General features: G+C 34.4%; 1 long non-coding RNA gene across 1 annotated transcript in view; it reads left to right on the top strand.

Moving 5' to 3' along the window:
- LOC140684452 (uncharacterized) overlaps positions 1-12509 on the top strand; it is a 37417-nt gene extending 24908 nt beyond the window's left edge. Inside the window, exon 2 of the long non-coding RNA XR_012056726.1 lies at positions 1-12509. This exon is cut by the window's left edge and continues 23668 nt beyond it. This is a non-coding gene — a long non-coding RNA (uncharacterized lncRNA).

The raw sequence follows: 12509 nt of genomic DNA, 5'->3' as shown, positions 1-12509 counted from the left end.
TACAGCAGTGGGATAAGAAAGAGATTTCTAATGAGTATCCCAAACCTAACCAAAGCTGTTACCTGAGTTTTACATAGCAGAAAAAACAAATCATTTTTCTTGTACATTTTGTATAAGACTATAGTGTTTGAACAGGTAAGAGAAGTCTTTACTTGCTCTGCTGAATTACACCTATAGGAAAAATGTTTTAGAGGAAAAAAAAAGAAAGCAAAATAAATTAATAAATTCCATTACTTCTTTTGAGGTGCTGGACTTATAAACTTTAAAATATATATTTATTTTTCCATTTCTGTCTTTGTATCTTAGTCTTTTGGTTTCAGAAAAAATATAAGCTACACTTACAAACTAGTCAGTGATATTAGGAAGTACTACTTTGCTTGTCTAAGAAATTATATGTTAATTTAACCTTTATTCAATGGTTTTCAAATGTACTGACTAAATGAATTTAGCTGTCAAATTATTTTCTGCTATTTAATATGTCCTCAGTTACTTAATATTTTCTTCTGGTCCAGAGCTCCTGCCTATGAGTTATACCTATATAAACACTCAAAATTATTATAGAGTAAAAATATTACACAAATTTTCTGAAAATTGATCCAGCTAAGGTGTGGGACAACCAACTCTGTCGTATTTAAAAGGTCACACATTCAATAGAGAAAACTCAAATAATAACAGGGTTTGTTCACCACTCAAATTCATAAGAGACATAGAATATTTGAGCCCTTTAGCAAGTAACTTCAGCTCTAAGACAAAATGATCTTAGGGCAGGTCCCTTACAGCAGGTCTTTTGCATAAAAGCTTTTGATTCTTGCTTCTCTAAAAAATTATTTAGAATGCTTAAACCCATATGTGTTGAGAAATCCTGTGGTAAAATTTAAGATTACTTTAAGGTATGAATTCAGTTACAAAGACATATTTTGTTTAATATTTTCTGTCTATTCTGCTTGTTTGTCTTTCAGCTACAGAAGCCTAATAGAGTCACCAGCCAGTGGTGAGCACAGTAATGAATTCCTTACAGTTTTGTGTCATCAATTTTTAGTTTAGCTTCAGTCCAGCATTTTAGATTTCTGGGCTAGAAGAGCACTGCAGTCTTAGTTGTCTATTGAAAAGAATGGTTTTACCTCCTAAAATTATTTATGAAGGAAAAAATTACTTCAGAGATTCAGCCTATGTTTAATATTTGAGATTTGGATTCCATCAAGCATGTTTTCTGGAGAAATGCCATTCAGGATTTAATTTGCTTTAAAGACTAAAGGCATAGGGCCAAATTATTTACTGAGGGCCAATTCATGCACATCCCGGCCTCCTAAATATCCATTCAATTGCATTACTCTCCCACTTCCTGGAATAGTTTAATCTTTTTTTGTAAGTGCAATGATGAAAGAGGTGCTGTGGCACAAAGAAGCACAAACGAGGGCCAGGATGAACAAGGTTTTGATACAGGGATATGAAGAAAAACACATTTAAACAACATAATCCAGGCAGTTGCCAAGAAGAACTGGAACAGATTTAGTCAATGTTATAAAAACCAGAATTCAGAATGCATTTATAATTTAAATTTATATACTAATTGCATTTAGTATGCAATTTAGACCACTAGTGTGTCCTAAAGAGCATGGAGCATCTTCAATTTCCCTTTAAGAATAAACAGAAGTGTCCCGAATATATGAGTATTTCGGTACAGCAAACTGTCCTAATACAATATAAGTAAAACAAAAATGGAAGCAACCCAACTGACATTCCCTTCAGAATGTTACTTTCTCATATCATATTTTCAGGCTGGGGAGGGAGTTCTAAATCTAGACAAACAATAGCTGTTGAGATAAATGGGTCCCTAAGGGCAAGGAAGCAAACAATGCATATGTAAAACATAAAGAAAACAAACATCCTGTCTCTCCACGGTTTGAAGTTCCTGCCCCAGAAACAGGACCTGTTGTTAAAGAATGGGAATTTCTAACTACACAAGCTCAAACAGCTTGTTTTCTTTCATAAGGCTCAGCTTGTTTTCATAGCAGAGAAACACTAAATCTGGGATATTTTCCCATTGTCTATTTACATGAGCACTTAATTATATGTAGAATACATGGACACTCAATGACTACAGTGTCCATATTCACAAATTTATGAATATTTAGTGCTCATTACAATATCCTCCATCCCTCTGGAGATCGGTTCCAAATGCTGCTTTCAAACTGTCCCTCCCAGATGAAATAATCCCATCCCAAGATGTTTCTAGCTTCCAGCTTTCTATAATTTTATTATGTCTCCTTTTGTTGAGAAAGAGGAATTAGTTAATTTTCCAAGCTTTCCTAATTAAGAACATAAAATCTGAAACATATTGTCTCAGAAAATGGCCCTTGTTGCCATTTCTACAATGATTGTTGGTTGTCTAACTTGTATTTAGGAGACTTAGCTTCTTCTGAAATCAGTAACTGTTTAAGAAAAAGCTGTCTTCCACATTTCAAACTAAAAGAATCAATAAAACATTTAGGTGCTTAACTCATAAACTGTAAATGGCATTTCAGGTTTGCTCTCAGGAAACAGTTTATTTTCTCCAGAAAAGGACATGGTTGCTGCGTAGACAACTGTTGGGGAAACCAGTTTCATCATATAAGTTGAGTTTCATAGAGTTTAGAGGGGAAAATGCTATTTTTTAACTAACCATTATGTGCCTATAACAGATGAATAATGGAGGTAAATTATTTTTATTATTTCCTTACGGATGTGAATCTGTTCACTTAAGAATGACCTTCATGTATTACTTTTGAAGAGAAAACAGATGGAATCAGTAGAGTAAGTCATATTCAGATATACATTTAAGTGGGTAGACAGAAAATTGAATGCAATAAAAGGTAGAAGAAAGCAAAATGATGGGGATAATTTGTAAGATATTACAAGGTTCTGAAGGCTAGGAATCAGGAAAAGCTGAGATAAAAAGAAATGTGACATATATAAGATGATAGGGAGGAGGTAAATATAAAAGACTGGGTTCAAAGTTTTTATTCATAGTAATTTTCAGGTTTTGTGTCATAAAATTTGGGGATTTTCACTTCTTAAAAGCCATAAAAGTATCCTCTCATTTGACATTGTCCTTCTAAGTATCTGCATATTTTATTCTTCCTTACTAAAAATGTTAATAAATAATACTCAGTAATACCTGATTACTGAACTTCTTAAATTATTCATAAATGACATGTAAAGAGACTTCTATTTTAATTCTTGCATCAGAGCAGGGTTTCTTCTTTGTGTAACTATCAAAATTCTTTCTTATTGAAACAAGTATCCAAAGGTAATGTACTAATTCACGGATATTTTGCTTTGCTAGATTTGTAATTGTATTCATCTTCTAGAAAATTTGGGATAAAAATAATCTCTGTGGTGTTCCACCAGGTATATTAGCATTATCAGTGATATGCTTCTTTAATGCTCATATTAATGCTCATATCATGTTCATATTGAAAAAACACGAACATGAACCTTGTGCTAATTAGACACATGAAAAATCCAGTGAGATGCAAAGTGTTAGATTTAATGGTACCTCAGATTACACATTTTAATCAAAACTGTGAAGTTAATACATAATGCTAATGATACCAGAGAAATTAATTCAAACAGATATATTGTAACATACTATTAGGCTTAAGAGCATTTCTCTTTAGAGGTTTCTAATCTATTGCCTAATTATCTAATTAGTAACAAGTATTTCTAATTTTTTGAACTTTTAATGAGAAATCTTGGCAGGCTGAATACTGTTTTCTTTTTTAGCAGAAAATATATAAAATATAATTGCTACTTTTAAGCAGTAATGTATCTTTATCAATTTATACCATGATATGTCAGGACAATATTTTAAAGCCTATACTTGGCAGTAAAAGGCAATGAATCCATTACTTTTCTGTGAGGTCTAAAAATTCAGAGGGTGCTAAGGAAAAGGAGCAGGCAGCCTCAGTATCTTTCTAGACATATTTTGATACCATGCCAGCATTGAGTAAAAATATTCATGCCCCTGTCTATTCCTACTGATCATGAACACCAAGGCTTGAGAAGATAAAATAAAACAATTCTAGCTTATGGATTTTGTGCTTCCTACATGCACTCTGAATCATGTGTGGTAATGATAAAAGAATCATTGCACATTAATCTGGACCCCTTTTAAAAATCTTTATCCACATACATAGTGTCCCATCCTTCGAATAAATGGAACTGTTAATGTTCTGTTCAGTAAGAAAGAGCCTTGTGACATAGGAAAGAAAACAGGTAAGCAAGCTTTTGAAGAAAGTAAATTACTGTTACATATGTGATTCTCTTGTATATCTTACTATAGTAGAAGTACAGTAGACAATTTGCATCAGGAACCAGAATAGTTTTGGAAAAATATCTCTTTTGCTTTCTTGGTAACATCAGGATAAAATTCTGCTACTCTAAGGGAAGCACTACAGCAAGACATACAAATTTACTATTACCACACATCCTGCCTAAGAATTGTTAACATTTCAGAATAGGTTTTTAGTTTACCAAACCTTGCTACAGACAACTTCTCTTTTAAGACTGAATTCCTGAAAAAAAACACAGGCCAATCTTATTCTTTCTCCTAAACTGCTATTTCTGCTCACTCTTTCAAACTTGGTAACTCTAAACTGTGTACAAAGGGTTCACTGATTTCCTCCCTGCACTTCAGCTCTTCTAAGAGTGATTTCAGTGCAACTGCTCATGCATCTGCAGAATCATACTTCTCTTCAGTAACAAAGTATAGATCTAGCTGTAAATGTCTAGCTCAAAATGATCTGAAAAAGTTTCTTCTCTGAAGATTTTACTCATCTTACTTAGTTATTATCCAGCAAAATGAATAAAATTCTCTATTTCCACAACTAAGCTGAATGAAACACTGAGACTTATGACTTAGTTCATAAGGAAGGATAGAGAAAAAGTCTAATTTTCGTTGGGGATTTTTGCCAAAATAATTCTTACAAACTTTACACAGACTGCGCGTACACTTTTTATGTTGCCATTCTTGCATCAAAATCTTATAAACAAAAAGAACAAACCAGATATGAAAAGCAAATAGTTCACTGTTAGCAGAAATAATATATTTCAGTCTTCTTTTCTAAATAACCTAGTTAATACAGAAAAGTCTTAATAATAATGCATTTCAAGCTTGTATACAGTAAACACCTTCCCAGTGATCTTCTCCTTTCTCTGGTAAAAAAAAAAAAAGACAAATTTGTCTATTTTGGTAGACCAAAGACCTTATAATATGTTCATATTTTTATCTGCAATTAAAAAGGAAGAACTGAAAGAAGTTAAAAAGTCTTCACAGTAAATGTTTGGTTCAACTTAGATATATTTTATATCTAGCAGCTAAATTCCTCCACTTATAATTGATGTGCTAAGAATAAAACTGCAGATGGCCCTGCTATAGAAACTAAAGGAAGTATTTTTTTACTGATATTATTTTGTTGTGCTTGAATGATGTTTGCATCATTAATACGCTGCAAACTCTTTGGTTTAGCTCCCTGTTTGATTGTGGAATCATTCTGCCTTTCATCCTAATTAATTTCTAAGAAAATTGTGTTGTCATTTCTGGGTATGATGGAGAGATCAGAGCAAAAGTCCCTCACTGGGACCTCACTTCTCCTGGATTTCAGAGATTTTTATTGTGGAGTCTTGCACAAATAAATTTGGAAGTAAATCACAAAGGCAATAATCCTAACCAGACAGCACTGTTTCAGAATGTGTGTTCCTCTTTCTTCTTGATCAATACAGGGGTGCTGAACTCTGATATTTTGTTTTGGTTTTATTTAGATCCCTTCCTAGTGAGTGAATTACAGAGAACAGATAATGACACAAATACGGTAGATTAGAGGGAAAGCATTTTTTTAATGCACTTAATAAATTACTCATAAAAATGCTAAACCACAGGTGTCAAATTACTCTGACTTTACAATCTCAGATACTTTCTGGCAAAATTTTCCACTCAGTCAGTGCTCCATATTCTACAGTATTGTGCGTAGTGCTGGTAAACAATTAAATTCACCTCAAGTTTCCTTCTTCTTCCCTACAGAAGACTATTAGAAGATCTGAAGCTAAATCCAAACAATTTTTTTTTTAACTGGGAAAATATAGCTCAGATAAGTGGCTTGTGGGACTAAAGGTTTTCATTGCTTTAAATATTATTTACAAAATTTTCACATGTATGGTTTAAAATGGATGCCCTTGACTGTGCATTTTCAGATATGTATACTTAAATATCATATTTTTAATATATAAATTAGATATGAAAATATTATAAATAAAACCACAATATTTTGAATATTCAGATTTTTGGCTTATGTAAACCAAGTCGATAACATTATGACAGTTAAAAGCATGAGATAAATTGGTCAGGGAGACTTGACTTATCTTTTGTCCATTGGTTCACGGTCTGTGACACTTTTAGCCACAGTGACATACAAACAAACAGTGATAACAGTGCATATTATTCTCCCTCAGGATTGTGAAACTTCATTAATAATGCCAGCCAACATTGTTTTCAGGGTCAAGTCATGTTTCAGTTTTCTAATCTCCAAGACCAAACTACTGTAAAAATATATGAAAACCCCATCTTGGTTCATGAAAACTGAAAAGCTTATAATTTGTCAAAAAATGATCTTTCTTCCTCAGGCTCTCTGTCTCCCTCTTTTATTAAATACAACTCTTCATACTCATACCCAAGTGCTGCAGATCTATCTGCCTTTTTGACAGAACAGTCTTCTGAAACTTCTGAAATTTTCAGAGTTTAGCTTCTGTGGGCATTTTCTTATGCTTCAGCTATCTGAGGCTTGGTGCTGTATTTTATAATGTAGATCCCAAACTCCAAACTCCTTGTAATTTTCTTAAATGTAAGAAAAACATTAAATTTATTTAATTATACCCTCATTAAGAAAGAAAAGGAAAAAAAAAACCCAGACAATTCTTTAGTTCAAAAAGTAGATTTTTATTTATTTTTCTAAACAATGTTGCCAATAAAACAAATCAGTAAATTAAGAGTTCAGTACTGTATCAAAAAATAAAAGCATAAAATCATAGAATCATTAGGGCTGGAAAAGGTCTCTAAGATCATTGAGTTCAGTTGTTAGCTCAGCATCACAATCTTCCCCATTAAAACATGTATCCATGAGCTGCATCCCCAAGCCTTTTGAACATTTCCAGGGATAGCGATTGCTGAACCACCTACAGATGGCCTCAACCATTGATGCAGCCTGCCCAGATCCCTCTGTAGAACCTTCTTCCCCTCCAGAAGATCCTGTTGAACTTTATGTCATCTTCAAGCTGTCTAAGGCTGCACTCAGTCCCCTCATACAGATCATCAAGAAAGATATTAAACAGAATTGGCCCACGAACTGTGTCCTGGGAAACACAATTTATGACCATCCACCAGCTGGATTTAACTCCAATCATATCCATTCACAGAAAGAGTAAATTAAATGAAAATATTGTTACAATAAGGAAAACTTTAAGAATATTTTTATAAAATACTTATTTAAAATCTAAAGGTCTTGAAACTAAAAATAATTGATCAAAATAAAAAGCCTATCTTTTACAAATTTTTCTCCCCTTTTGGTTTGATGAAAGATTTGCATTTTCCAAAGAATATTACTTTAAAAATGCAGGACAGTAAATCTTTCTAGCTCAGTAAGCAATCTTACACTTTACTGAGTTCTGTGACATAAGCCTACCTTTAATTTCCCTGTATGTTTTTGGATAGTAAGGGTGACTTAGCATTTCTGGGTTGGTTTAACAGCTTGCCTGCATTTGCTTGAATGTCTAATTTAATTTCGTTGTGCTGACCTACACATTCGCTTTAATTACTTTATTTGGTGTGTGAAGCTGAGGAATAAAACATCTTAGATCTGGCATATTTAACTTCATGATCCTAAGCAAGTCATCAAGATCCTCTCATTTAACAATTTGTTAAATGGAGAGATAAATTCAAAGTTTACCTGATTAAGTACTGTATTGGGCTTGCATGGCCAGGTTTTGCTAGCAGTGGGACTACAGAGGTGGCTTCTGTGAGAACATGCCAGAAGCTTCCTTCATGTCTGGCAGAACCAATGCCAGCTCCAGGACAGACTTGCTGCTGTCCAAGTCTGAGTCCATTAGAGATAATACCTGAAGTAATTGTGTCCAGGGAAGAGAGAAGTGTTAATATGTGAAGTGACAACTCTGCGGGCACCAAGGTCAGTGCAAAAGGAGGGTCAGGAGGTACCCCGGGTGCCAGAGCGGAGATTCCCTGCAGCCCATGGTGCAGACCATGCTGAAGCAGCTGTGCTCCTGTAGCCCATGGAAGATCACAGAGATGCAGAGATCCACCCTCAGCCTGTTGTGGACACCTGTGACAGAGCAGGTGGATGCCCAAAAAAGGATTGTGAACTGTCGCCCTGATTCTTAAGATTTTCTAAAACCTTCTGAGTTTACATTCTATTGGAAAACTTTCCCACACAGTTTCTGTAAATAACATATTGTTTTGCATTCCTTCATGGGGCTGGAGAAACTTGATGTACTAGTGGTTTGTCCAACGTCTTTGGAGAGGTGGCCCATTCACTCTCCAATCCACTGTCACCTTTGGAAAAGTATAAAAGTTAGAGTCAGAAAATAAACTTCGTCTTTTACCTTGCAAAGTGGCAGGTAGCTCACGTTGTGCTTTCTCGTGTCCTATAGCGACAGTGAACTTGTGAGAAGCCCATGCTGTAGCAGGCTCCTGGAAGGGACCTGAAGACCTGTAGAAAGAGGAGCCCATGCTAGAGAAGGTTTCCTGGTGAGACTTGTGACCCTGTTGGGGACCCACACTTGAGCAGGCTTTCTTTGAAGGACTGTACCCCTTGGAATGGGACTCACATTGGAGCAGTTAATGAAAGAGCTGTGGCCTGTGGGAAGGATCCCGTGATGGAGTAGGGCAAGAGCTCCTCTCCCTGAGCAGTAGCCATAATAACATGTGATGAACTGACCACGATTTCCCCATCTCCCTGTACCTGCGGGGGAGGAGATGGATGCTGGGAAAGAGGGACGGGTTCAGGGAAGGTGTTTTTAATATTTGTTTCACTTCTCAGTATCTTACTCTGATTTTGACTGATATCCCCAAGTCAAGTCTGTTTAGCCTGTAATAGTAATTGATGAGTTATCTCTCCCTGTCTGAACTCATAAGCCTTTACATCTATTTTTTCTTCCCTGTCCAGTTGTGGCAGGGAGTGATAGACAGCTTTGGATGCATATGTGGCATCCAGTGAGGGTATACAGTTTCAAAAATTATCTGTATAAGGGTTTGTGAAGTCATCGGACTATAGGATGATGAATGGTGTGTAACTAAGACAAGTCCTTTTATAAATTAAACACCAGTTGAAAAGTATAAAATAAATAAAAGTAATGGTTAGTAATTCAGGGTTATTTTCAGCAGTGTTATGTATGCTATTTCAATAAAAAAATCATAGTATGAAGGGATTTATAACAAGCTTATCATTCATTCATTCTAAAGCTTCTCTGACTAATCTCATAGCTCCATGTTTTTCTTCCTAATGCATTCAGACTCTGAGTGGCCGATCTTGTCTCCTAGTCATCAAAATCTCTAATTTCCCAAGTACTTCATTCATAACCTTTAAGCACGTCCACTCTTTTCTGTTCCAAGTAGTATCTTAATTTTTTTTTACCACATTAAGCTCCCTTTCAACTCCCTAACCCGCTGGATGCCATCCTCACCTACATAGTACCTCTGTGCCACCCCATTTTTATACTCTGCTCCAAAGTCTCAAAGGTCCAAAGATGAACCTCATCTTTCTTGCCATCCAAATCCTGTAAATAGCATAGTCCACTCCCACACTTTCTACATAATTTAAATACACATCATGGTCCTATAACTTCTGCTGTTGCTCTCCCACTGATCATGGTAACTTGCTTTTCATTCCAATCCTCCTTACTCCCTTCTTGGCCAGGAACATAGACTTGGCTGCTGTGGGAGGAATTTACCCTAACAAGGCTTTTGCCAAAATCTACTTGGATGCAAGCAACATCACAGAAACTGAGATCCAAAAAAAAAAAAAGGGCAAAAAGACAGACTTTGCCCAAGAAAGTGTGTTGTTCTCTTTTTATTTGACTTACTCGGAGAAGGGAGCAAACTTGTAATTTTTCAGTTGGACAAACCTGAAGGTGATGGTACAGACTTGCAGAAGGATTTGAAAATGTTATATGAGTAGTGTCTGCTGATGGATCAGCAGATGAAATTCGGTGTTGATAAGTGCAAGGTAATACGCCTGAGGGAAAATATGACAGAAAGTTAGCTGCTACTTCTCATGTAAGTGATCCTGAAGCTACTGTTGACAGCTCTCTGAAAATTTCAACTATGTTCAGCATCAGAGAGATGAAAAGTATATTAAATAACTACATGTACTATACATAATTAAGAATCATAATTATATTATAAGTATTATTATATAGTAATTAATGTATGGTTTGCAAGCAGTTTCAGTGCTGTGTGCAGTTCTTTTGATCTTTATTTTAATCATTAAAAAGACTTTTAAAGAAAGAAGAGATTTTCTGTCAAAATTATTTCCTACTTTGGGGCATGGCAAGGTAAGTATTTTGACTTATGAAAATAAACTAGGACTGGGACACTTTAGTTGAGAGAGTAAAAATAATCAATTAATGGAGCAAGTGGATAGTGATTATTTCTCATTATACAAAAAATAACTAATACATAATGAAATTATCCAGCAACTGATAAACTGTTTTAAGCACAAACATAGAAATATGTTGGTGTATAATTAGTTATGATAATTTACAATAGGAATATGTCTTGGGTACATATTTAGCTTGGCAATATTTAGTCATAAGCTGGCTTTGGAATGGTAACCCATGGAAGATTTATATAGTATATGCCCTATTTCTTATATCATTAAATTAAACATCTACCACTGAGTACTGTCAGAAGAATTTGAAGATTTGAAGAATTTGAAGAATTTAGAAATGCTCCAGGGTCTTGCAAGTACTGCTGCTGCTCTCCCACTGATCACACAAAAGATACATTAGTTTAAAAAATAAAAAAGTCCCAAAACCCAAAAAACCCTACACTCATTCACTCATACACTCATTCACTCATTCCTTATCCCTCCCACCCCTCAAGATTATTTCTTTATTTATTCCCATTTAGTGCTACTTTCTTAGCATAATCACACTTGAAAGATCAAATAAAAGAAATAGCATGAATTAGACCTATGAAAAGGAAGTTAATAACTCGATGTGTATTTTTTACAGTGATTGGCAGGTGGATTGATATTAAGCTTTTTTTTCTGTGCATTTTGTTACTTATTGCACACTTGGTTTTGCTACTAGCCCCAGTTGGGCCCAGGTTCCTAGCACATTTATTTTTCCCAGGATCAGAATGTGCAATGAAACCTATTTCAAAGAAAGAAGCAAAATCATGCAAATCTTTGATGCTTGCCACAGCTCCCCCTGCCAAAAGAAGAGAGAAATTCCATCAGCAAAGAGAAACTATCAAATAAGGGAAAAAAAAATCCTTAGTTGTCCATAATTAGGCCACTAACTGAAAGTCTCCTGAAAAGTAACAAAATATTATCAATCTTTTTTTCACAAAAGAAATAATAAGAAGGATTCCTTAAAAAAGTATACATTTTTGACACTACACATAAAATTTTTCTAAAATTACTATGTAGTTTACTTTTGAAACAATAAAATTATATTAAGAATGGTAAAGTTCATATGTAAGTATGAAGCTGGTATGAAACATCAAAGCAATAACTCTTTTATGATGCACAAAATGGCTAAAAAAAAGTAGTGAATGTCAACTGATAAATCAGAGACAGAAACCAGGGCTTTGCGTCAGGTTTTGCAAAGCTTTAGTTTCATAAGCAAAGTACAATTTCTATTACAATAAAAAAGTCTTTCCAATTACATCAACAGACAGTGAATTAAGCCTCAGGTCTGGAGGTTTAAGTATGTCATAAGTCAGAGGTGGAATACATTTCTGATTTCTGTGACATAGTTTCGCATCTAATATGTAAGTGTTGCTCTGTAGGAGTCTATGATGATATAAATAAAATTGAGAGGTCTAAATACATATAAATATATTACAGATACAAATAAATGTGAGGAATAATCCAGGTATGAATCAGTAAGAATGCTGCATTATCATTATATCAAATGAATATATATTTTTCACAGCTATTTTTCACAATTTTTTTTTTTTATAACTGCTAGAATTTCTGTATCAAGAAATTGACATTCTGTGAAGGAAAGATCACTGCAAACATAAGCTTCCACTCTAACCTTATATGTTGAAATAAAAATGACTTCCTCGGCAACCTTTCTTTTTCTAAATGTAAATTAACCTTTTTTATGTAATTTTTTTCCTCCCTCCTATATCTAAATTATCAAATTAATAGGAAACTTGCATTTTCCTAACTTATTTAGGAAATTTCTTCATTTAGGGAATATCTGACTGTTAACGAAAAAAAAAAAAAGAA

This window comes from Taeniopygia guttata, chromosome 1, assembly GCF_048771995.1.
Source record: "Taeniopygia guttata chromosome 1, bTaeGut7.mat, whole genome shotgun sequence".
Lineage (NCBI taxonomy): Eukaryota > Metazoa > Chordata > Aves > Passeriformes > Estrildidae > Taeniopygia > Taeniopygia guttata.
The sequence above is the reverse complement of the archived record's forward strand: the minus strand, read 5'-3'. Positions and strand labels throughout refer to the sequence as shown.